Source organism: Pinus tabuliformis, chromosome X, assembly GCF_031772625.1.
Source record: "Pinus tabuliformis cultivar Carrire ecotype Pingquan chromosome X, CPIR1, whole genome shotgun sequence".
NCBI classification, from domain to species: Eukaryota; Viridiplantae; Streptophyta; class Pinopsida; order Pinales; family Pinaceae; genus Pinus; species Pinus tabuliformis.
The window spans coordinates 830,127,025-830,154,826 of NC_142308.1; positions in this window are offsets into that span (position 1 = coordinate 830,127,025).

Consider the following 27,802-nt stretch of genomic DNA (forward strand, 5'->3'; position numbering starts at 1 on the left):
TACACTCTGTTTTAACAGTTAGGCATATTAATGTTTTCTACAGATATCTAAGTTAAGGAATTCTTAATTTCTCCTTAGTTTAGGTTGTTTCTTGCTAATCTAGACCAAAGGATTCTTAAGTGCCCTTTGATTTTGATTACCCTCCATTCCTCATTTAGATCTTGGTCTGAGAACCCTTAATTTCTCTCTCACCCTGATTAAAACCATTTCACCCCCCTGTTCCAAAGACATGCACTTTACTCTGCTAGCTTGCCCTTTAAACATTACCTTTAGTGAGTTGATCCAGTTCTGGTGCCCTTCTATTGACTCCATATCCCAATGGTCTGAAGACCTAATTCTATCCATCTGTTTTAAGGATTCCACCATCCAATATTGAATTCCAATCAAAATACCCATGAACATTCATAACTAGCCTGAAATCCCAGCAAACAAAGCTAAATCATATAGAGAGAGACCTTTTTTAACCTAGGTTCACTAGAGCCTATGCCCAAAAGTTGGTTTGTGGTTACCGTGGTCATTTTCTTTCTTCTAATAACTTCTAGAGAAATTTCTGAGTGATAACACCAGGAAAATTCAAAATGCACTGGTTAGGGCCCTATGTCATTAAGGAAATTATCAATAGAGGAGCAGTACAACTAGTCAAATTGAATGGAGAGGCCTTCACAGAAAAGGTAAATGGCAGTCGCTTAAAGCCATACACCGGTGGTCCGACCATGTGACTATATGAAGGTAGAACAGTCTTAGTGCTCCAAGCAACTGAAAGGAGGTGTGAGACTATAAAATACTTGGGGAGCTGCGTGATTTGAGGACTATGTGAAGCAAGGAAGTGTCACAGGGTTCACGGTAGTGCAAAGGGAGTTGCGCTACCCTGGGAGAAATCACGTAGGTCAGCTAAAAAGTGACCGTTAAAGTCACTATTCATGATTTGAAAGTAGAAGTGTGGCTAAATGGAGCGAGTGACCGACATTTAAGACGAAACTTATGGCTCAAATCCTTGAAAATCTGCTGCCGATCCGGCATTAATGAACCAAATTTGGGGGGAATGGTCAGATTTGAATTCAAAATTCCCTATAAATTATAAGTGGTTGTCCAGCGAAAAACTCTTGGCATTTTGAGAATTGAGTTTTTGCACTCTCAGGCACCCCTGAACAAAGAATTCTTTGAGGCTTTGAAAGAGACTCCAGCATTTGAAGACTTTCCAGAGACATCACGAGCACTGTTAAAAAGCATTATGTCAGTACCCATAGAAGTTAGAGATATCGAAGTAGAAGAATCAGTGTCGGAAGTTGAGATGGAGGTAGAAGTAGTTGCTCTAGAGGTCGCCGAGGTGCTAGTCGAAGTCCCTAAATCACCAAAAACGTTGAGACCGAAGCCAAACCCAAACAAGGAGACCGTGAAGGATAAAAAGGGCAAGTAGCCTGCCATACCGATGCACACATCACCAAGGAGAAACCCACCAAAACCCACTGCACAGGAGAAAGGCAAGGCCATAAATTTGGAGTCAGGGGAGGAAAACATTAAAGACATCCCAATGGACGATGAGGATGTGGGAGTTGAAGTTGAGGACGTTGAAGCCCAGGGTGTAGACCCTATTACTCGATTTCCTAAGTATGTCCACCCACGCAAGCCCAATACCAAGGTGCTGAAGGACATCGATGAGAGAAAGACCCCCTTGCAAACCCCTCTGTTGCCAGACGAGATTGTTTTTGATAGACTGTGATTGGCACGAATGCCGTTATTGAAACTTGAAGACTAGGACTTGGTAGATCACGAGAAGTTCCCACACCTAGATATTGAGCAGCTGATGCGCTGCATCATTGATACGAATACGAGAATGACTGCATTGGAGCCACAGAGGTGTCTCAAAGGAGTAGACAAGGTAAGGTTGCTCAACCTGCTTTGGGTGCCGCACTACAACCACACCCCAGTGACAGTGTTTTTCATCAAGCAACTGTTGTTCTTGGTGTATGATGGGTGTCTATGGATGGGGGAGCCAATGCCCATCATAGATATATTGATTCACTGGATAACGTGATTGCCATATACAGGAGAGAATCCGACCATGATATTTGGCAGAAAAGGTGGTGAGTAAGCTCTCGCAAAGTCTATGAAGGAAAAGTTTAAACTAGTGAAGAAGCTGCACAGGTATGCTATATCTAGCATATGCGACCCTACTATGAAGGTAGCCACACAGAACCTAGCATGGAAAGTGATGATGAAGTGTCGCGTCGATGAGGTGTCGGTACCTATTGTCACGCTAGCAGTCTAGTCTGTTGAAGGAGTCCATTTCAACTGGTCGGACTACCTTCATGGAGATTTCCTAGCAAACTACCGCGAAGCATAGGAGCTCAACAAGACATTCCACTATGTGTGTCACTTTCTATCAATTGTGCTGGTAGTGTGGGAGCAACCATAGGACAACTAGTTCCCTTCGGTCGTGCTAGACCTCCAAGAAGCAGCAAAGTACGCTTCTCTGTGGGAGACCAAGGATGTGCAGTGAGTCAGGGATAGCAAGATCTTTTGGATCTTGATGGAGATGAACATCTGCATGGCCATCAATCGCAGACTTTGATTGTCGCCTACGGTGTATGCCAACCTGCAGGGTTATGCCAAATTTAAAGCAGACTTCCATCGTGTATCCATCAGGGTGTGGAAGGACCCTATGCAGAAATGGTATGACTTGCCTTATCTGGAAATGGATGATGCCATTGATGCGGTACTGATTAATGGTTGGCAGAGTGGCGTGCTACAACAGACTTGGTGGTGGTAGGGAGCAAGTCCGCCACACAAAATAAGAATGAGGAGGCCAAGCTTAAAATGGCACAGCTGGCCAAAAAGAGGAAAAAAGAGGCCATTGACAAGGCCTAGGTGGAGCATGAGGCCGTGCAATAGACAGTGAAGCTGACAGGTGGGACAGAGCAGGTCTCTGACAAAGACGTGAGGTCGCCTTCACTTGAGATAGAGGAGGAGATAGAACAGCATGGCACGAACCCTCAGGAGACGTCCGCTTGCATCAAGCACCCAAGGGAGCAGGAGAAAGGAGGGTCTAGGAAGAAATCAAAGGCTACCAAGACATCACTAGACCTTATCACGCTAACAAAGAGCGACTTGCATGATATCAGTGACACAGTGAGGGATGTCACTATGGATGCCCTGCAACAATTTGAGCAGCAACAACAGATCATCTTAGGGGCTATCTAGATAGGGTTGTAGGAGTTGCAGACCCATGCGTCGCAGGCTGGAATGGTGTCTACCATCTTGGCTATCAGCATTTTAGAAGCTACCGAGATGCTATGTGCAGAGGCCTTCAGTGTGATAGTGTTTCCTGATGGAGCACTAACCACATAGAATAAGGCTAACAGGTCCACTGTTATCATCCTAAAGGGAGTAGGGTTGAACCTGGTAGTGCTCCCACGTCAAGTGCTCCACCTCTTGCAGGATGGATTGATTGTAGTGTTGAGGGCCTGTGAGCATCACGCCCTCCAGGTGATCAATGTATAGCGGATCAACAACGAGAAGATGGCACTACAGAGAGATTCTACCATTGTCGTTGAGATCAAGGTAACCAATCTAAGCAAGCACATTATGTAGGTCATAGAGGAGGCATGTCGAATGGTCTCAGAGTTGGCCATTCCAGAGGAGGAGCCAGTCGAGGTATGCATCCGTAAGTTGGCCACAGGGGTGCGTGACACTCATACTAAGATGGCAAGGGTTCATTCAGAGTTGAACCTGCAAATCATAGAGTTACAGTTGATGGCCCAACCTTCAACTCTGCCAGAGGTAAAGGAGAAGCGGGCTACCAATGTCACAGAATTAGTAGTGGCGGTGGACAGTGCAGTAGCAGACTACATGCAATTGTTTGAGCATTCATTTGAGGTCGTAACCAACTTTCAGGAGGACCCCAATGTATAGTGACTAGATATGGAAGTGGGTGAGCTACAACAGCATTATGATGAGGTTAAGGGCACATTGTGAATCGTCGCGCTGACACAAAGATTAGCCAAGTTACAAGAGGCCAAGTAGATGAAGGAACAGGTGGATGCAGCACTGCACAAGGAAGTGGCACTACAGGCAAGACTCAAGCCCTAGCTGGATGAGGCTTACACATTGACAGGATCTATTGAAGGCAAGCTTGTGACTTTGCAAACGACTCAGCAAAAGCTCCAGGCCGATAGTTTGTTGGGTCCCTATAATACTAGCAATTACCCCATTACTATTGTAGTTATACCCCTTATTTATATTGTTGTGCCCCTATTACCCCCATATTGTTATTTCTGTGCCCCATAGAATCCCTCTATTGTTATTTTTTGTGGCTTTATATTATTATTGTTAGGTCGGCTGGATTATATTGTGATTCCCTAGACTCCTATATATAGAAAGGAGGTTTTGTCATTTGATCATCCAAGAATTGTTCATTTATGTAATGTAGAGGAGGTTGCCCCCTCGAAGAGGCTGAATTCTAAGGCGTGGATCTCTCTTTTCTATATTTTTGTGAGCTGGTTTCATAACATTTGGTATTAGAGCTTTGGATTTTAGGGTTTCGCTGCTCCAAACAGGTCATCGTGGCATTTTCGCTATAAATTTTTTTTCTGTGACGTTTCGGAAGTCGCAAAAAAAACCCATTTGAGAAGAAATCGTGTTGAACCTTGGATCCAAATTTCAGAGCTTTTCGCCCGAGATTTGCGGAGATATGATCTGAGGAAGTTGGCCTTTTTGCAGACTCCTGAATTACATTCAAAACAGGTGACCTGGGGAAAATCGTCATAACTTTCTATCTAGGGATCGGATTGAAATTTCATAAGAAGGTACAGAAAGAGGAAGGACTGTAGTTTCTTTTGTGTGTGTTTCAGATTCAAAGGTTGAAACAGTGACTCGCGGCACGTCGTACAAGTTCGCTCTACTGAACCAGTCTAAAAACAAGTCACTGTGGGAGATTTCACATAACTCTTCCTTGGAGAATCCAATTTGGCTCAGACTTGTGGAATTGGAAAGAGGACGCAGAAGGCTACTACAGGTAGAAATTTCAGAATTGGATGATACGAAATTACAGCGATACATCAGATTCAATATCAGGCTTCTATAAAGTGAAAAAAGGTGTGTAGTTTTTTTTTTAATTTTTGTGTAAGTTTGGTTTAACAGAATTCAAAGGGCATAGTAAAGCATTATTATCGATAACTGATGACTCGAGGAAAGAAAATGCAAACACCTAGTAAGGAACCTGAAAGCTCTAGCATGACCCATGAAGAAGAGGAAGAAATGTTACATGATCTATCAAAATTACAAGAACAAGTGCAACAAATGTCACGCTCACAAAAGCTAACAGAAGCTAAGATAAGTGGTGTGGAATCTAAGATAAATGGCGTGGAATCTAAGATAAATGGCGTGGAATCTAAGATAAATGGCATGGAAGCTAAGATGGATGATTCGAAGACAGATTTGAAGAGAGACATGGCAGATTTGAAGATAGATATGAAGACAGACATGGAAGAATTGAAGAAGTTGCTACAAGAAAGGGTCACTAATGGTGAAAAGGTAGTAAAGGAAACTCATGATGAGAACAAAAGAAATGTTAATCGTGATTCCATAGACGCTAGTGTTGGATCGAAGAATCACCATATTCCAAAAATCGATATGAGGAAGTTTGATGGCAAGGATCCCGCCACATGGATATTACAGATGGAGCAATTCTTCGATCTCAATAATGTGCAAAACGCACAAAAGGTACGTATGGAAACTGTATATTTGGAACCAAATCAGTTTGTATGGTATCAATGGCTTTGCTCTTGTAAACAATTTATCACTTGGGCAATTTTTACGGAAGAATTGATAGCACATTATGAAGATACAAAAAGCAACACTTTTTTTAGCCAATTGATAAGTCTCAAACAAAAGGTTTCAGTAATGGAGCACATTGAGGAGTTCCAAAAATTGAACATAAGGGTAAAAGATATTCCAGAGGAGCATAGGATTGATGTGTTCATAGGGTCTTTAAAGGATAATATCCAACATGATGTTCGCCTTTGGGAACCTGATTCATTAGAGAAGGCATTCAGGTTAGCAAGAAAAATGGAAAGCAAAATTATGGCAAACAGGAAGCATACCACTCACAACTATAAAGACGGAAGTGTTGTTGCCCCTAGTCTTCCACAACCTATAAGGTTGACACCACAAACAATTGGAAGAAAAAAGAGCAAAAGGGCTTTGTTACAGTTGTGATAGCAAATACACAAAAGGTCATAAGTGTGCTGAGAAGAAATTATTCTACATAGATTGTGAAGAGGAAGAAGAAAAGGAGCAAGAAAGGTCAAAAGAAGAAGATATACTTCAGGAACAAAGCCTAGATGAAGAACAAATAAATCTGACCATATCTTGTAATGCATTGGCGGGAATTACCACTCCTCAAACCATCAAGATAGAAGGACAAATCAAGAAGAAAAAGGTAATAGTGTTGATTGATTCAGGAAGCACCCACAATTTTATTCATTGTAGGGTAGCAAAAGAATTGAATTGCTTCCTATATCCAGCACCAGAGTGTCAAGTGATGATTGCAAATGGAGGAAAAATAAATTGCTCTGGAAAGTGCCATAATATCAAGCTATCCATGGGAGAATATGTATTGACTAGCCCAATGCTTTCCATTCCAATGGGAGGTGCGATGTTGTACTAGGAGTCCAATGGCTACAATCCTTGGGTACAATAGCTTTTAATTTTCAAGAACTTTTCATCAAATTTTCTACGGAAGGAAAGGAAGTTGAATTAAGGGGTATTGCAGGGAAACCAGGAAAGATAATCAGCTCTAATGGTATGACAAAGCTTCTAAAAAAGGAGCAAAGAGGTGTAATTGCACAATTATGTTCGCTAGATGTTTCCACATTGGAATCATCTATTTCTCCAGATCTCCAAAAAGTCCTGGACAATCATTCCAAGGTATTTGATACTCCCAAGGGTCTCCCCCCTATGCGTGATCATGATCATGCTATTCATCTGATTCCAGGAAGTGTTACTCCAAACATCAGGCCGTACAGATATCCCTATGTCCAAAAAAGTGAAATTGAACGTATGGTTGCAGAAATGCTAGAGGCTGGTATAATTCAACCGAGTCAAAGTTCTTTCTCAGCTCCAGTAGTATTGGTGCACAAGAAGGATGGATCATGGCGCATGTGTCCGGATTATAGGGAGCTCAACAAGCTCACTATTAAAGATAAGTTCCCCATTCCTGTTATTGATGAATTACTGGATGAATTGCATGGATCAATTTACTTCACCAAGTTGGATCTTCGTTCGGGATATCATCAAATCAGAATGAAGATTGAAGACATTCCGAAAATGGCATTTAGAACTCATGAGGGTCATTATGAATTTTTGGTCATGCCTTTTGGCCTTACCAATGCACCTTCAACATTTCAAGGTTTGATGAATTCAATTTTCAAACCATTCCTTAGAAAATTTGTGTTAGTATTTTTTGATGATATACTAATCTACAACAAGTCTTGGAAGGATCATGTTGAACATGTTGACAGGGTGCTACAACTATTGGAGGAGAAACAATTATATGCAAAAAGATCCAAATGTTTCTTTGGAGTCCAGGAGGTGGAATATTTGGGTCATATTGTATCTCATGAAGGAGTTAAGGTAGACCCTAGCAAAATTAAAGCCATTAAGGAATGGAAAATCCCCACATCCATAAAGCATCTGCGAGGATTTCTTGGGTTGACAGGGTATTATCGCAAGTTTGTTAAGAATTATGGGAGAATAGCAGCACCTCTAACAACATTATTGAAGAAAGATTCATTTTCATGGACTCCAGAAGCAACAAAGGCCTTTGAACATCTTAAAGAGGCAATGTGCCAAGCACCGGTCTTAGCTACACCGGACTTCACAAAAACCTTTATTGTGGAATGTGATGCTTCAGGAAATGGAATTGGTGCTGTTCTAATGCAAGATGAAAGACCCATTGCTTTTGAAAGTCGTCCAATCAAGGGAAAGTTTTTAAGCAAAGCTATTTATGAGAAGGAAATGTTGGCAATACTCCATGCACTTAAGAAATGGCGACCCTACCTAATGGGAAGACACTTCAAGGTAAAAACGGATCATGATAGCCTTAAATACTTTTTAGAACAAAGATTATCCTCTGAAGAGCAACAAAAGTGGGTCACAAAGATGTTGGGTTATGACTTTGAAATCATCTACAAAAAAGGGAAGCAAAATGTGGTGGCAGATGCACTCTCAAGAAAGGATGAGGATGTGGAAGCATTGTTGTGTGCCATTTCTATTATCCAACCAGATTGGATAAATGAAGCAAGGGAGGAATGGAAGAATGACGAAGAAGTGTGGGCACTTATTCGAAAGCTACAACAAGATTCCAGTACTTCTGATACATTTAGCTGGAAAATGATTCGTTATGGTACAAAGATCGCTTATACCTCTGTAAGAATTCCCAGCTAAAACAAAAGATTCTTATGGAATTGCACACTTCTCCCTTAGGAGGGCACTCAGGATTTTTAAAAACTTACCACAGGGTTAAGAAGGAATTTTTTTGGGATGGCCTTAAATCAGATATTCAAAAGTTTGTGGCGGAATGTTTGGTTTGCCAGCAAAATAAAGTTGAAACAATTAAGACACCGGGTCTATTACAACCTTTATCCATTCCAAGCCAACGTTGGGAGGAGGTTTCAATGGATTTTATCACAGGTTTACCCAAGTCTGAGGGAAAGAGTGTCATCATGGTGGTAGTTGACAGACTTACCAAGTATGCACACTTTTGTGCATTATCACATCCATTTAAAGCCAGTACAGTTTCTACTGCATTTATGGAAACAGTTCAAAAGCTACATGGAAACCCAAAGATTATTGTAAGTGACAGAGATCCCATTTTCACTGGAAATTTTTGGACAGAATTATTTTCTTGTCTTGGTACTCAGTTAGCTCATAGCTCATCTTATCATCCTCAATCTGATGGGCAAACTGAGATAGTAAACAAATGTTTGGAAGGATATCTTCGTTGCTTTGTATCTGATAAACAGACACAATGGGTCAAATGGTTGCCTCTGGCTGAATGGTGGTATAACACTTCCTTCCATACAGCAACAAAAATGACCCCATTTATGGCACTTTATGGGTATCAACCACCATCCATCACATCATATTTAAGAGAAAATTCTAAGGTTCAGGCAGTGGAACATCACATCGAACATCAACAACAAGTCCTCCAACTCTTAAAGGATAACCTCGTGTTGGCACAAAATAGAATGAAACAACAGGCAGATCAACATCGCAGTGAAAGAAGTTTTGATGTAGGTGATTGGGTATTCCTACGGCTACAACCATATAAGCAAATGTCCCTAAAGCAAGCTAAGAAGGATAATAAATTATCACCAAAGTATTATGGTCCGTACAAGGTGTTGCAAAAGATTGGTACTATGGCATACAAATTGGAGCTTCCTGCAGCTTCTCGATTGCACCCAGTTTTCCATGTTTCATGTTTAAAGAAGGTTATAGGTGACAAGCTCCCAATTCAAACAATATTGCCAAAACTTGACGAGGAAGGAAAAATTATATTGGAACCGGAAGCAGTCACAGAAACAAGAACTCGACAGCTACGAAATCGATCAATTTCAGAGTATCTTATCAAGTGGAAGAACTTATCCGCTGAAGATTCCACATGGGAGGATGAGAATTTTATGCAGAAGTATCCAGAACTACTCAAGCGTTGAGGACAACACTTTTTTGAAGGAGAGGGGCATGTTGGGTCCCTATAATACTAGTGATTACCCCATTACTATTGTAGTTATACCCCTTATTTATATTGTTGTGCCCCTATTACCCCCATATTGTTATTTCTGTGCCCCATAGAATCCCTCTATTGTTATTTTTGTGGCTTTATATTATTATTGTTAGGTCGGCTGGATTATATTGTGATTCCCTAGACTCCTATATATAGAAAGGAGGTCTTGTCATTTGATCATCCAAGAATTGTTCATTTATGTAATGTAGAGGAGGTTGCCCCTTCGAAGAGGCTGAATTCTAAGGCGTGGATCTCTCTTTTCTATCTTTTTTTGAGCTGGTTTCATAACATAGTTCAAGAGCAGTGACCGAGTAGACAGTGGAAGACATGAAGCAGCTGGATGCACAGTGCATGGTTGATGTTGTGGTTCTATGATTCGAACTGGAAGATCTTCGTGCAAACATATCCATGCCTGCTAAGTGACTCGAGGGTGAGTCACGATGTTTTTGTTGGGGACTATTGGGAACAATATCCCCCAAGGACAGTTTAGGGGCTAAAAGCCCATGTTTTGGTCAAATTTTGTAATAAACTTGTAAAGACTCTATGTTTTGTGGTCATAGAGCATGAAGGTGTCATGAGTCATAAAGCATTGTCTGCCCTTATTTTTGTAAAGTAAAGTCGACTGTAAGAAATCTACCCATGGTCCGCTGACCATGGAATTGTATAAAAAGAGCTAAGTAAGCTCTAGGTAGTTCAGATAAGTCTTAGAGAGTCATAGCTCTAGAGTAAGAAGTCTAAGCATTGAGTCATAGTGTAGGTAGAGGCTCTGTAGCTGAGTGCGCAGAGGTCTAGGGTGGAAGTCCGCAGCTGAGTGCGTGGACCCCTACAACTGTGTGCGCAAGATGGATAGAGTCTGTAATCACTTGAAAGATATAAATAAAGAGAAGTATTCTGTAAATTCTACGTCTTTATTCCTGTTAGTTCATCTTGACATGTTATGTATGAATTTCAAATATAATGCTTATATGATGCACGAATATATATATATTTACGTTGGTTAAGTGAATGCAAGTAAGAACATTTTTTTATGTGGTGCTAACTATGATTGTTTAAAGTGATAAGTAAGACACTTAGACTAGTTTGGGAATCTACATGGTATGCTGCCATAGTGGCATGAAAGTACCTGAGCCACCAGTTAGGGCTGCGTGAAAGTTGATCGTACCCTTTTGCGGGGGTACTAAAGGGCGGAATAAAGGGCTATTCTGGCAAGCCCTAGAGCTAATTGACCTGAGCGAAGGGAGGGATAGAGGGAATAATTCAATATCACGACCATATCAGGGTGCAGAAACTTGGTTCCAGCATCCCCCCGTACTACTTCGGGTGAGACTTTAGTCTGTGCTCCACCGGCTAATGTCGAAAGGGCCAGTAGTGTAGGGATTTGTTTGCCTAAATAACATTGAATTTGGGTCAGACCCCAACAAGCCAACAGGGTGACTGTGCCAAAAATTGCAAAATTTCTGTGAAAATAGGCAAAACGGTGGAGCGATATCTCTCTAACCATAAATAATTTTGAAAATATGAGAGTTTTTTTTTCTTTGTCATGTTTGGAACAATAATCTCCTAAATTTTCCCAATCTCTAATTGGCTGCAATATTGTCTGAAAAAAGGTGACTAAAATAGAACATTGCACAGTCGCTCAAATAGGTTGAAATGAGGAAATATTATCTTCGAATACCTGATACATGTGCGAAAAGTGAGAGAGGTTTTGGTATCTTGGCATATTAGGAACAAAAAAATCCTCTCTTTTTAAAAAATACTTTCCCATTTGTTCAAAATCCAAGGTTGTAGTCGATCACTAAAACACTGAGCAACTCTCCTGTAGCAACTGTATTTTGGGAATTTATCCCAAATCATAACACTTGTGCATAAAATGAAGGAGGTGTTTTTTCCTTGGTGTGTGGTTAACAAAAACCTCTTTCGCATTTGTAAAATTAATCTCCATTTTTTTAGAAACTTATTTTGAAGCAAAATTGTCCCTATGTGCAGCAAATGCTTTGTCAATGTCCCTTTGACCTAGTGGAGGAGATGTCGCACTCTCTTTCTCTTTCTGCCTCTTGATACCTCTTTTTCTTTGTCTCCTTGTTTTGACTTGCTTTTTATTATGGCTTCTTTTCTTCTCCATAGTAAACTTGTGAGTGCAAACCCTAAAGGGAAAAACAGGGGAAGGGAATGAGGGAATATGATGAAGGGGTTAGGGAGTAGGAATGGGTGTAGGAAAAATTTATGAGATGGATAGGGATGTTAGGGAACTTAGGGAAGTGTGGGGAAGTGTAGGGAAGTGAAAGGAGTAAGGGAATTGAGCTAGGGAATTTATACACAGTCCCAGCTATGAAGGCTACCAAAAACGAAGCGTAGGGCTAGATTTTAGGTATTGGAGGTTTTAGTAATGAGAGTGAGGTGGTGTAAAGGTTTTAGGGAGTGTATTTGAGTGTGACGGAGGATAAAATTTATATGAATATAGTTTTTAGGTTTAAAAACATGAAAAGGAAGGCTTCCCACACAAAACGCAGCGAGATAGCTTGAGACCAATTTTTTGGAATATCTTTGGCCATAAAAATGTTAAGGAATTGGTTGGTGATGAATGAGATCTATTTAGCAATTAAATGAGTGAGGAAATGAGTTATGATGGTCTTTTATAGCTTCTAGAAGTTAATTTATTTTCATAGTAGTGAGGTGGCCCACACTATGTCCTATTCACTTATGCTTTGGAAACTATGTAGCTTAGGAACATTCAATACAGTTTTGGGGCATTATCGCTTAAACTGCATTATAGGTTATTACATCATATTTGAAACAATTTTCACTTTGAAATACAAAAAAATTGATCAAACCCTACCACTACTCCTTCATTTCCTGGTTTATTGAATGAAATGACAGTGTTTGATGATTCTAACCCTAATAACCTAATGGTGACACTGAGCTGAATGAAGACCATGATGTCATGAATGAGAAGATGATGATGAATTTTCAGTGATGGCACATCCAACTGAGTGATGGTGGTGACTAGACCATGACAATTTTGAAGGAGCAACAATAGACCTAGACACACTAGCCAGTGACCAAATTTTATTTTGAAAACCTAGTGAAATGATAAAATTTGACTTGAGACCCCTAACAAACTTTGTAAAAGCATATTTGATCACTGGTGGCAAGCAGAACTGATGGACACTAACATTTTCTCCAACTAGGGATGGTAGCTCCTTGGAGGTTTCAAGAACACCGTAGACCAAGTAGCAATATTCATTTGGCATGGAGTCAAAATGAAAAGACCAAACTCAAACTAAAAACGAATTGAAAAAATTACTGACTTGACTATAAAAAACATACTGATTAAAAAACTGACTTTACAACTTAAAAAAAAAAACAATTGATCATAGAAACCTTATGTCCTTCTCCTCGGGTTTCAAACTTCTGATGATAACTACCAACTTGTTGAAAATGTATATACAATCATGTGTAATGATCCCTCTAGTGTAACCAATCCAGCAAATGGCTACTTATTTTAATTATGTTCGTACTTTCCTTGAGAAGGAAGAAAAAACAAAATCTAGGCCACTCCAAGTGTCTACTGAACATTTGTACATGATCCATAAATATAATAAAACTCATCTCCCTTGATGACTGCAGCAACTTGAAAAAAGGATCCAGAAACGCGTGAGTGACTAGCTTTTCTTGATGATCATCAATGAGACAATAATCTTCTTCCTTTTTAGACATTGGTTGTTTTATAAAATGAAGTTTGTCATTCTCAAGCGAAATAGATGTACACTGCAAATGTTTGGATGAACTTTGTAACAAGACACCTACTGAACAAAATAATGAAGCCAGCTGCATGATCAAATTCATGTCATGTTTGTTTTGAAGCTCATAGTTAACTAATGGAGAAGGAATTTGACTACAGATACTATCCACAACATCATCTATTGGATCAAGGAGACATGATTTTCTATAAACTCTTCATGTTCCACACTTTTGGCTGCATTTTCAAACTGAATGCTACTTGGTAACGGTGATTGTGGACTAGCAAAAGGTTCTATATTACAAACCACATTCTCAACAACATCAGGAGGAGGTTCCCAACTGATGTTAACTTGCTTATTTGCTTCCTTGGTAAGGAGTCCTGGTCAAGAATTTCATGGTCTTCTCCATGCTCAACATTAAAACTGAAAGACTTCTTATTTCTAATCTTATGGAAGTTTTCTCTCAGTAATTGAAATTAAGTAAAACATAAAGGCAAAGACCTTTCACCTAATTTGAAATTTTCTGGCTTCTCTTCATTGCTATCATGATTGATATGCATAGTCTGAGTGCTACATCTGAGATGATGTAATGAAGCTTCTTCCTCCCAAAAACATGTCACTAATTTCCTTATAAAGTTGACCTCTATTTCAACAACATAATTATCATCATACTGATCATACTTGGGTAACTCATCATTATAAGGAATAACATCAAACATACAGATTATATCAGCATATTGATCCTCCATGGTTTGATCTACAAATCCATTTTCATGACTGTCCATAAATAAATACAGAAATAAATAAATAATCTATGGCAATTGGAATGAATAGGATAATGGTTAGGGTCAACAACTTCTTCTTCTTCTACAATAAGTGGGACATGGTGTTTTTTAATAGAAATTTCATCTCTCATAATGATATTTTTCCATCATTTCTTCCATTTTGCTTACCAAAATGTTGAGCTTCACTTCTGAAGATGTTAGATGTTCCTTCTCTATGTTCTCCCTCAATTCTTCTTTCAACTTTAAGATTTTGACCAGCAGATTAGCTTCCACGGCTATTTCATTGTCATGCATTTCTACGAGTGTGGTATTGTTTCTTTCTCTCAATTGAAATTCTATTTCCAGATCAAAGGCATTCGGGTAGTGTAAGAGAGCTAAACCAAGTGGTGGTTTGATATCAGCAGAGATTGAATGGTATACTTGATTGAACCTAGCTGAAAAGTGTTGCATTGTTTCTCCTGGTTGTCTTTCCCACTGATTATATTCTTCTAAAATTAGAAAAGGATTCCACTTGATCACCCATCTATCAAGGAAAACTTTCACAAACTGATGGAAGTAAAAAATGCTTGCAGTTGGAAAGTTTTTTAACCATTTCTTAGCTTCACCTGAAGAAATTTCAACCCCCACTCCGGTTATCAATTTTCCTTATCACTCCATGCATTTAGTTTTAAATCCAAGCATGATAAAAATTCTAAAATCTGGAAATGACAATATTTTATAAAAACACAAATTTAGAGATTTCACAACAGAAAAATTATGACAATCACACACAGAAAATAACACAGTGATTTTTGGTCAATGTGACCCTTGAAAAACCCCCTACAACTCTTGGGGAAAACCAGTTTGAGAGCTCTTCTTTATTTTTAAAATTCTTTTATGGAGAAATTGAAATACACAGTAAAAATTCCAGCAACCAAAAATTACAACTTATCTCAATTTCCGTGCTTGAACTCCACCTTGAAAAATCATGCCAATCAGCAAAGAGCCAAAACATAAATTTTTACAGCAATGAAACAACATTAAATGCTACATGACCATCCTCAAAAAACATGCCCTGAACTTGTTGTACAAACCATACGGATTTTAGCGGTATGACTACTTCGAAATTAGTGCCCAAATCTACCTCGAAATTCATGCCCTTTCTGTTGTCCCTCTTCCTCGATTTTTGTGATATCCCTCTTCCTCAAAATTTGTGTCTTTCTCTTGTTGTACAATTTTTCCTTGGGATGCATGTCAATAAATGTTGCTGCCCAGATTTTCTGAAATATCTTCTTGTTGCTCTCCTTCACTTCCTCACTGCTCAGAAATTTTCTCCTTGCTCTCTCTTCCCTTTCTCTCAAATTCTCATGAAAGAATGAAAGATCTTTTCCTCTTCTCTTCTCCTTTTATTCTATAAATGACCTTTTGAGTTACCCTAAAATCTAATGGCTAAGATTCATTTAGATGTAGGGATGAGAATAAATGTGCATTTAATTCTTGCCTTCTATTTTTTAACTCACCCACTCAAATAAAGACCCACTTAGCCTTTTATTTCCATAGTCACTTTTTCACTTTCTAATTATTCATTGACTTTAGTAAAGTTACCTTTAAGTTAGAATGTAACTTTACCACTTATGAAGTCACTTTTAAATTAGAATGTAACTTTACCACTTGTAAAGTCACTTTTAAATTAAATTGACTTTACCACTTATAAAGTCACTTTAGGAGAAAAGTACAAATAAATTTGGACACTTTTTCCCAGGCCAAAGATCAAAGCCATAGGGAACCACTTGTTCTCTAGTACCCAAATTTTAACATCACCTTGCAAAGATAAAGCAAAAATCTTGATACTGACATCATCTTCTTCAACCTCAAAAAGGTCGAGAAAATTTTCAAAACTCTTAATATGTTTTTTAGCAGTGATGTTACCATATTCGCCATCAAACCTAGGAAGATATTTGTAATAATTTTCAGGGAAATCATGGAGTATAGGAGGTGAGATGAGTGCCTTGTATATATCTAGAATTTTACAAGGTGTAGCAGTATGTACAGAAGCTGTAGGATTAGTTTTGATCTCTTGAGGCTCATCAAGTTGGAGATAGGCATCATAAGATTCAGAAGAAGGGTATTGATCGAGATCAAAATTTGTATTCACAATCTTCAAAGGAAAGGAATCAAATGCAGGCTTGAGATATTTTCTCAAATACAGTAAACTCTGGAAAACATTATTGACATTCTCAAGAAAAGAGAAAAAACAATTTACAATAAAGAACATGAAGTCTTGGATGAAAGTCCAATTTGAATACCTGATCTTCCCATATTGTCCTTTCATTCTTCTGTTGGTAAGGTTCATCCTCCAATGGAGTCTTTGAATTAAATTTGAAACTGATTTAGAGTTGCCAGGTGAATTATTTTAGCCTTCATATGTATCTGACCGCTCTCCACCATCATCATTCAGATCTGATCCTTGTCATTCTTTCCCAAGGTAGATATGCTCTCTTGTTTCCCTAGCAACAACACCAGAATGTTATCCTCCACAATGTCCTAGGCTAAGAGGAGATCGGCGGAGGTAACCATAGACCAAGATTTTAGTTTGGTAGCTAGCCCTACCAAACCAAAGAGGGCTCTCTCTATGGAATCACAACCAAGAGATGATTGGAATGTAAAGTATTTTAGTCTAGATAGCTAGGCTCAAGTAGGTTTTGGAAAATTCAGGGTTTTTTTGCTGATAATGGAGACAAAACCAAGTAGCTAGGTTAACAGGATCAAAGGGTTATAGTAGCAAAGATATAAAGGAGAAAGGTAGCAATACTTGTGTGATGGATGTTAGGGTTTGTTGGTGTATTGTAGTGTTCAGAAGAAGCTAAAGGTCTTAATGAGCGTGAAACATGAATTCATTAAGCAAGAAAGGTAGTAACACATACTGATTTTTCCTTCAAAAAAGAGCTTAATGTAAAGAATTATGTTTATAATCTGTAAGGAAAACCATTGAAGGGTTGATGAATGGAAATAAAAGATGAATATCTTTCATATGAATTGATAACAGACAAAAACAACATAACAAACTTACTGCACATGAATTCCTAGATAATAGCTAGAAGCTGTATCCTTTGATTTCCAGAAAATATGCAAGTACAAGCTACAATAGTTCTCTCCTCTCAAGTTCGACCTATTCTATGATTGAGAAACTGATAAATAAATATCAAAACAACATCTCCCCGTCCTCAGGGGTCGAATCCATGACTCTATAAACTTCTCCATGAGGTGTTCTAACCAAACCCTATTGTCTAGGAAAGTTAAAAACAACTTCTTCAATTAACTTTGACACCAACCACTCTCATAAATGAGGCAAAATCTACATCAAAAACACTTACAAAGACTAATTACCCACTATTACATCATATTTACACTAGGATTACTCAATTACATTATTTACATAAGTGAAAAAGTCAAACTAGGTCGAACTACTGAAAAAACTAGCCTTCTTGAAAAAAGCGTAACAAATTCTGTGAAAAGCACAGCGTGGGCTGCAAAAAGTGAAGCATGAACTTTCAGTCCACTTTTGGAGGTCTTCCTGAACTCCAAATTGAATTCATGATAGCTCATTGGAAATCTATTTCTCTCTGTTATACAATTGAGTACTCAAGAACTGAAAAAGACCAAGTATAGCCCCTCAAAAATTAATTCTCCCAATATGGTTCAAAAAGCTTATCATGGTCTCCAAAAAATAGGGCAGAAACGTGGTTTTTAGGTGGTTTTGGGCATTTTCTTCCTGTAAACTCTGATGACTGAGGTAGCCAAGTGTCCAAATCTGATGTATAATTCAATATCTATTCAACCATGTAGAGTTTCTATCCATTGGAGCTCTCCATAAAAAGCGCAGTGTGACCCATGGACTTTATTATCGCTCTTGTGATATGTTATTATTATTATGTTAAGATTTTGATATAATACTTATAGATCTGGAAGCCAAGTTTCCTTATGCATATTCTTGTTTGTTTGTCTATAGAATTGGGAAATCTCACTTCTAATCATGTTATGAAACCAGCTTACAAAAGGATAGAAAAGAGAGATCCACGCCTTAGAATTCAGCCTCTTCGAGGGGGCAACCTCCTTTACATTACATAAATGAGCAATTCTTGGATGATTCAAATGACAAAACCTTCTTTCTATATATAAGAGTCTAAGGAGTCACAATATAACCCAGCCGACCTAACAATAATAATATAAAGCCACAAAAATAACAATAGAGGGATTATATGGGGCACAGTAATAACAATATGGGGGAAATAGGGGCAGAACAATATTAATAAGGGATACAACTACAATAGCAATGGGGTAATCACTAGTATTATAGGGACCCAACATGCCCCTCTCCTTCAAAAAAGTGTTGTCCTCAACGCTTCAGTATTTCTGGATGCTTCTGTATAAAATTCTCATCCTCCCATGTGGAATCTTCAGTGGATAAGTTCTTCCACTTGATAAGATACTCTGAAATTGATCGATTTCATAACTGTCGAGTTCTTATTTCTGTGACTTCTTCTGGTTCCAATATAATTTTTCCTTCCTCGTCAAGTTCTGGCAATATTGTTTAAACTGGGAGCTTGTCGCCTATAGCCTTCTTTAAACATGAAACATGGAAAATTGGGTGCAATCGAGAAGCTGCAGGAAGCTCCAATTTGTATGCCATAGTACCAATCTTTTGAAACACCTTGTACGGACCATAATACTTTGGCGATAATTTATTATCCTCCTTTGCTTGATTGAGGGACATTTTCTTATATGGCTGTAGCAGTAGGAATACCCAATCACCTACATCAAAACTTCTTTCATTGCAATGTTGATCTGCCTGTTGTTTCATTCTATTCTGTGCCAACACGAGGTTATCCTTTAAGAGTTGGAGGACATGTTGATGTTCGATGTGATGTTCCACTGCTTGAACCTTAGAATTTTCTCTTAAATATGATGTGATGGATGGTGGCTGATATCCATAAAGTGCCATAAATGGGGTCATTTTTATTGCTGTATGGAAGGAAGTGTTATACCACCATTCAGCCAGACGCAACCATTTGACCCATTATGTCTGTTTATCAGATACAAAGCAATAAAGATATCCTTCCAAACATTTGTTTACTATCTCAGTTTTCCCATCAGATTGAGGATGATAAGATGAGTTATGAGCTAACTGAGTACCAAGACAAGAAAATAATTTTGTCCAAAACTTTCCAGTGAAAATGGGATCTCTGTCACTTACAATAATCTTTGGGTTTCCATGTAGCTTTTGAATTGTTTCCATAAATGCAGTAGAAACTGTACTGGCTTTAAATGGATGTGATAATGCACAAAAGTGTGCATACTTGGTAAGTCTATCAACTACCACCATGATGACACTCTTTCCCTCAGACTTGGGTAAACCTGTGATAAAATCCATGGAAACCTCCTCCTAATGTTGGCTTGGAATGGATAAAGGTTGTAATAGACCTGGTGTCTTAATTGTTTCAACTTTATTTTGTTGGCAAACCAAACATTCCTCCACAAACTTTTGAATATCTTATTTAAGGCCCTCCCAAAAAATTCCTTCTTAACCCTGTGGTAAGTTTTTAAAAATCCTAAGTGCCCTCCTAAGGGAGAAGTGTGCAATTCCATAAGAATCTTTTGCTTTAGCTGGGAATTCTTACAAAGGTATAAGCGATCTTTGTACCATAATGAATCATTTTTCCAGCTAAATGTATCAGACGTACTAGAGTCTTGTTGTAACTTTCGAATAAGTGCCCACACTTCTTCGTCATTCTTCCATTCATCCCTTGCTTTGTTTATCCAATCTGGTTGGATAATAGAAATGGCACGCAGCAATACTTCCACATCCTCATCCTTTCTTGAGAGTGCATTTGCCACCACATTTTGCTTCCCTTTTTTGTAGATTGTTACAGGGAAAAGTGTCTATATAGAACTGCTCTATCCCACTAAGGTGTGACAGCTGCCTTAGAAACAAACAGATTAAAGCTACTTTCGTTTTTCCTTTATGAATTATAGATAGAGAGGAACAGAAGGACCAACCTCTGTCTTGCGCTAATCCCTTGATTTGATTCCTCTCTTCCTTGATAGTCTTTCGCTACCTGTTCCCTTGCATGCCCAGCTTCACAAAGTACCTGTAAGATCACAGTAGCATAGCACTATACAAAGACACAGATCTATAATCATAAACAATCTAGGATCAGATGTAAATTGACCATACAAATGCAACAAACATGAATGACACAAAAGTATGGAGGAAAGCTTGAATAGCTTTTATTGATAAACAAGAAAGAGCCAAGAGGAGTTACAACCAGTTGTTCTGACCCAGCATCAACCTCTCAGCAAGGAAGCCCCTCTTCACCTCATACAAAGCTTAGATCACCCAACAATCTGATGTTTGTCTCAAGAAACCAACAGCAATTCCTTACAATATGCAAAATTCCAGCCTCTAGATCTCTGGGATGAGGGATCCATATATAGATATCTGTAATGGAGATGAGTCAGCTTATGATTTGATTAGTGTCTTCCCTTTGATAGTTCTTGCTTCCACTTGGAGATTGATGATCTCTTACTCATCCTTGGTCGAATTCAGAGAGGCAAGTGTCACAGAAGAAGATTCTGGAAGCTTCCATTGCCTCTCCACCTCGCGGAATGACACTGCCATTTGTCATTTCTCGCCCATCGAACCCCATAGAAGGCCTTTTTGAAATGCAACGCACCCACACAGTGTATTTAGGTGAGATGCAACGCACTTGGCGAGTGGAGCAGCTGAAATGATCCTGTTTTGACCAATTTTGAGCAATTTTTCATGGAGAACTTCTGGGAGAAGCTGTAATATGTTGACCTTGTTCCTTTAGGGGTTAGAACAACACTTTTAGGGACTTAGGAGCCCTTGATTTATGGACTTTCATGCTTGGGGTTGTAGTGCCCAAAAATGTCTATAACAGTTACCCCCTAAAGCATGAGGTCGTTAATCTTTTGATGTCGGGTGAAATGCTTTATTATGAGGATCCGAAGTTCTTTCAAGCTAGGAGGAGACCTGTAATAAGATACGATACAATACATTATCTTCATAATATTTTCATGATCTAGCTGAGGTGGGCATTCTTATGCTTAGCTCTATAAATTCATTTTCATGTACATAGGACAAATAATCGTCTGAGTGCAGACTGATGATTCTGATAGAGCCATCATCCTTTTGATTGGATGACTATCTGTGCAGCAATGATGTACATTTGATGTCTTTATTTCCCTGAATATATATCGCAGCCCGGATGGATGAAACTAGATCCGGGGTCTTCAATCTCGTTCGATCTTCACTCGAAGTACAAGTCGATCCATGTGAAAGTTGTTCTGGAGTCGAACATGGAAAGACATCAACTGATTACCAGCCAATGATGTAAGCTATTAACAGGCGTGAGAGGAATCACCGATAATGATAATGACCCTCAAGGTACTGCAGTACAATTCACGTGGTGTGAATAAAGGACTTGGCGTCGAACACCATGCAAAATCTTTCGGTCGAAGGCCATTGATGTAAACCTGTCGCCGGAAGTGAGAAACTTGCCATTGAGGCATGCAAGCTTCAAAGTACTGAATGGTGTGTTCCTCGATCAACTTCTTGGATAATGAGCTGATGTCGAAAGGAAGCGATCCGTCACAGGAGGGCTTTAATGAATCCCACATCAATGACACGGAACAGAGCAAATGATTTTAATGGAGGTGAAACGATCTGGTGATATAAGGTTCAGGGTGGCAGTCATGAAAGAATGGAGTATAAATGTATGGTAGTGGGTGAGACACAGGTGAATTCTCTGAATGACTTCTCTTGAACATATCGGTGACACTGATGTGATGGATTGGTAGCATTAACCCAAAATGTGGATTGTATGATGGGACCATGGTGATGTGACCGGTGAATGAAACAACCCAACCCGACTCGGACGCAGAGTGGAAGTGTCATGTTCAAGAGCGACTTGCTACCAAGAAAGTTTCTTCAAGTTTGCTTCCCAATTTTCCCCAGTCATTGCTGACCAGTACCTCTTTATTTTTGTCAATCTTGAGGAGGATAACATATGCTTGTTCTATAATTTTCCCTTCGGGCAAACCCATCGCTATGTTTTAACGAGCCTAGCGATAGTGAAACTTGTTCTCGTCTATAGACAAGTTTGTCGCTATTAAACTTTTAACAAGTTTAACGACAAAGATAACTCGGTCCTTGTCAATTTTAGAGAGTCTGAAAAGGAACGTAAAGGTAACTCCAAAATTCCTTTTTCATCATCTAATCCCTTAAGTCCGAAAAAGTATAAAACAATACAGAAGGGATGAATTTTCGATACTTTTAACGAGCCGAACAAAACAAGCGCTCGATCTTTTTGTGTAATAATCTCTCAGGTCCAAAAAGATTAAAATTTAGAGGAGAGATAGCACTTCCGGTCCCTTTAACGAGCTGGAGAGGCCAATGGCTCGCCAATCTTTTCATATTTTACAAGTTAGTTGAAAAGAGCTTAAAGGAGACTCGTCTTTTGAGGAACGAGTGATAAAATGGGTAGCAACTAATTCCTGGTAAGGTTTGGAATTTTCCAATCACGGCAGTGTTACAAGGGTGGCTAACATGATCACTCTTCACAGCTGTTCCTCAAAATGGGTAAACAATCAAATGGAGGTGAATGATCGGCCAATGTAAAAGTGGAGGTGACGGTGGAAACACGACCAAGGCTTTAAAGGCTGAAGTATTACATTCACGATGGTTATTTACCAAAAATTGGTTCATTTTTTAATGAGCTTAAACTCTGGAGGAACACGTGCTCATTGCTTATGTTTATTTTTTAACGAGAATGAATTCCGCGCTAAAACTGCTCGAGGCAGGTTTATTTTTTAACAAGCTTGAATCCTGTGGTAACATTGCTCATGGCTAGGTTTATTTTTTAATGAGCTTGAACCCTGCGGTAACACTGCTCATGATAAGTTTGCATGCCCCCAGCATAATAACGCAAAAGGAGAATCGTCTTTTGAGGAATGAGTGATAAAATGGGTAGCAACTGATTCCAGGTAAGGTTTTTAATTTTCCAATCATGGCAGTGTTACAAGGGTGGCTAACATGATCACTCTTCGCAGCTGTTCCTCAAAATGGGTAAACAATCAAATGGAGGTGAATGATTGGCCAATGCAAAAGTGGAGGTGACGGTGCAAACACGACCAAGGCTTTAAAGGCTGAAGTATTACATTCACGATGGGTATTTACCGAAAATTGGTTCATTTTTTAATGAGCTTAAACTCTGGAGGAACATGTGCTCATTTCTTATGTTTATTTTTTAACGAGCATGAAGTCCGCGCTAAAACTGCTTGAGGTAGGTTTATTTTTTCACGAGCTTGAATCCTGTGGTAACAGCTCGTGGATAGGTTTATTTTTTAATGAGCTTGAACCTTGCGGTAACACTGCTCATGATAAGTTTGCATGCCCCTAGCATAATAATGCAAATCGAGGTGCATGCCCCCCAAGCTTCATTGCATTCATCTTGGTGGTTGGAATGAAGGTTTACCTTCGAGATCTTCGAAAGAATCGACTTTGATTTTACGAGATTGTAATCAAAGACTTGATTTGGAAAGGGAGTCGTTTCATTTTTTAATGAGGTTGACATAGTAAAAGAAATATCCTCATGAATCCTTGTTTCATTTTTTAACGAGGTCGACACGAGATAAGAACCATCCTCGAAATCCACTGTATTTATATTATTTTATAGAAAATAAAAAACTAAAGGATTATTAAGGTCACTGGAACTATCTTCCTTACAATTCGGAAGATGGGAGCGATGGTGGTAATCTTCCCATGGTGCCTCCTCTATCATCATTGATTGAATGATTCCTTCATCTGTAAAATGTACATGCGACCAAGGATCTGAAGACTTGCCATATTCCTTAGACCTATCTATCCAAACACTCGATGAGCGTTGATTTGGGTTTGCCTCCCAAGCCAAGAAAATTGATTGCTACAATATTTCTAAAATGGCGATGATCCATGCTGAAAAAATGTTTAGGAATCTTCTGAATCCATTAGATATAGAAGATTTCATATTGTAGGTTTCCATTGTGGCCACTTCCGCCAAATTACTCGGAGGCGGTAGGGAAAAAGTACCCATTAAGGCAGGGTCTTTTAGGAGGCCTATTCCAATATTTTGAAGCGAATGATTGCTTCCATGGATCATTGGAATGCTTCCCATAACTTGTGAACTGTTGGGGAGAAATGTTTGTTGGTCGACGATTGTAATTCCTCTTTGGAAGGGAAATGTAATCTTCCTAAAGTAGGTCGACACAACTGCAGCCATGGCATATATCCAGGGCCTTCCCAGTAGGATGTTGTAATCGAGGTTTCCGTCGATTACTTCAACATCAATTTCTACTGTTTTTCCCCCTAGTTCAACTTGCAAGTTACTTAAAATCCCATATGGTGTGTATGATCGTCCATCAAATGCTTTTAACGTCATTGACGATCTCGACAAGGGTGGTGAGCCTAAATTTTTCCAGCAACTCATCGACATAATACATGTAGATGCCCCCTCATCAATAATTGTTCGATGAATAGTTTTGTTGAGGGCTTTCACTTGAATAAGGAAAGCTAGTTGAGCTGGTAATTGAGGGTCATATCCTTTATGATCAAAGGCCACAAGATTGGAATCCATTGGGTCAATCCCACCTATTGCTGATAATAAAGCTTGCTTTTGGGAGGGGTAATTTTGCGGTACCTCAAGTGTCGACATAGCGGAAGGAAATTGGGCCAGGTCCTCTACTATATTATAATAATGTGCTACTTTTGCACGAGGATTAAATGTCGATTTGTGTACTACTCCCTTTGGCGAATTTATCTTTGGTTCAAGAATGATGGGTGGCACAACTTCGGTCAAAGTTGTTGTCGAACTACTAGGTTGTTCATTAGCCTTGTTATTCGAAAACTGTGGATTCCCGTAATCTTTATTCCTTGTCAAAGCATCATTTTGCTGCTCTGAGATAGACAACATAAGCACTTGGGATCGGGAAGCATTTTGATTAGCAACCAATTTGGTTCTCGGGTTTGGAAACGGATCAGTCAATACTGCTGAGGTTTTTGAACTCTTAAAGAGTTTCTTAACTTCAGCTTTATGTGGACAATCTCTCGTCTGATGATCCTCATCACATATATGACACCCCGCAGGGGGTTTCCTTTGCCCAGAAGGGTTTGTAGAAGGTTTTTCAGGAGATGACTCATCCTGCTTATTTTTTCTCCCTTTCTTTTTCTTCTTGCCCCCTGATTGCTTCAGTTGTTTTCCCTTGTCGGTCGACACGGCATTTACTTCCGAGGCAAGAAGTTCCTCATTTGCATTTTTACTAGAAATATTACGGGCCTTTTTAGATGTAGCCTTTGTCGATTTCATGTCTGTTGCACCAATCCCGCCATCGTCGGCATGAGAGTCATTATTTGATTTAGGAGGAGGAGGAACTGAGAATTCCGGTCTAGGAGCGTCAGGTATTTTATCGTAGAGCGTGCCGAACTGAGTGTAAATTAAGTCCAAATATTGCGCACGAGCGATAACCTGCTCTTCGTTGACGACTCCCCCTTTTGCCACATCTTCCATGATGGAAGGCAATAATGAATTAATAAACCATTCAGCTAAAAGCTGATCGGGAACATACATTTTCACCATTCTACGACGACGTCGCCACTCATGTATATGATCAGATATATGAGTGGCCATTGTTTGTTTGAAATTGGTAAGAAGTTCTGTTCCCGTTTCGTACCTTATCGGTAACTGAAAATGGGTTAAAAAGGTTGTGGCTAGGGTACTGAAGTTGTCAAATAAAGCTCTAGGTAACTCGATATACCATTTTGCTGCGGGACCAGTGTTATAGACATTTTTGTGCCTTACAGCATGAAGCATGAAATGTCGATAATCTAAGGGATCCAAAGTCCCTAAACATGTTGTTCCTACCCCTAGAGGAACAAGGTCAGCAAACCACAGCACTGAATATCAGTTCTCCACCTAAAAACACTCAAAAACAAGCTAATTCTGGATCATGTCAGCTGCTCCTCTGAGCATCTGCGCTGAATGTCAACTGCTCCACTCTGTACCTGCACTGAATGTCAACTTTAATGAAGGCTACCTGCGCTGGGCAAGATTGGCCAAGTGGCACAGTCATTCTGCAAGGTGTCAAATGCCCAGGAAGCTTCCAAAATGACACTTGGATCAGGGAATTCGCCTTGTGATGAGTAAGAGGATCTAGATCTCCAAGTGGAAGCAAGAAACTCCAAGTGGACTCAATAACTGAAGTATAACTGAAGTGGGAGAGGACACTAGTCAGCTTCATGCCAAACTCAAGCTGACTCATCCTTTCTCCAAATCTCCTATATATAGAGCTCTCTCATGAGGTCTAAGGAGGCTGGAATCTTGTGAATGTAAGGAAGTGCTGTTGGTTTGAGTATAGAACTATTGGGTGATTGCTTTGAAGGAGGTGAAGAGGAGATTTCTTTCTGCTGAGAGGTGTTGTTGGATTGGGCCTTTTATGGTTGTAACACTCTCAGAACTTTACTTCTTCCATTAATAAAGTATTTGAGGTTCTTCTATATGCATGTGTCTCTGTGGCGTATTGATGCTTGTATATTTGATTTATTCTAATCCTTGAATCAATTATGGATGTATGCTTCTTGTAGTTTCCTTTTCTTGTGCTTTTGCAGGATCTTTGTGTAGCTGGGCCAATGAAAGAGCAAGGAGCTGGGAGCAAGCAACAAAGAGGGAAGATTGGATCAATCATTAGCGGAAGATAACGGTTAGTGGATCTCTTTCTCCTCTCTCTTACATCTCATAAAGAAGTAATCTTGAATAGCTTTGCTTTGATTGTTGCTGAGGTACTATCACCCTTAGAGTGGGATAGGGTCATTCCGTATTGGATACTTTTCCCAACAACAAATTGGCGACTCCACTGGGGATCGTATCTTGTTGGTTGTTTGTGTTTTTGCTATTCATTTCATAAACAAAGGGAGTACCGAATCGAACTGCATTTGGATCTTTCAAATGCAAAGTAGAGGGCAGCTACTCTAGCTCAGTTTCTGGGCAAGTTTATGATTTGAAGAGCTGATCCACAAGGACTCTAATAAGCTCTTAGTGATAGCTTTTCATCCTCCTTGTCATCCCTTAGTGTGTCCTTGACTGATAGCTTTTGATTTGGCCAAAAACTGTGAATTTTTGAGCAATCTGTGACCCGGAAACCAAGAGAAACGAAAGTTTCGTTCTTCAGTGTAGGCTGTGTGAAGGCTGTCTGCATTTCAGCGCAGTTCCCGAAGGGGCTACCTGCGCTGGACCAGTCTTGCCTTGTGCTACTGGGGTTTCCTGCTGTTTCTTGCCCTGTTTTCACTCTTGTTTTTGCTGCCTGTTACCAGTCAATGTGCCTATCTGAAACCAACTTTCCTTGTCACTATTTCGCCTCGGTTGTATAAAGAAACTGTGTTTGTTCTTTGTGTATTTCTTGTA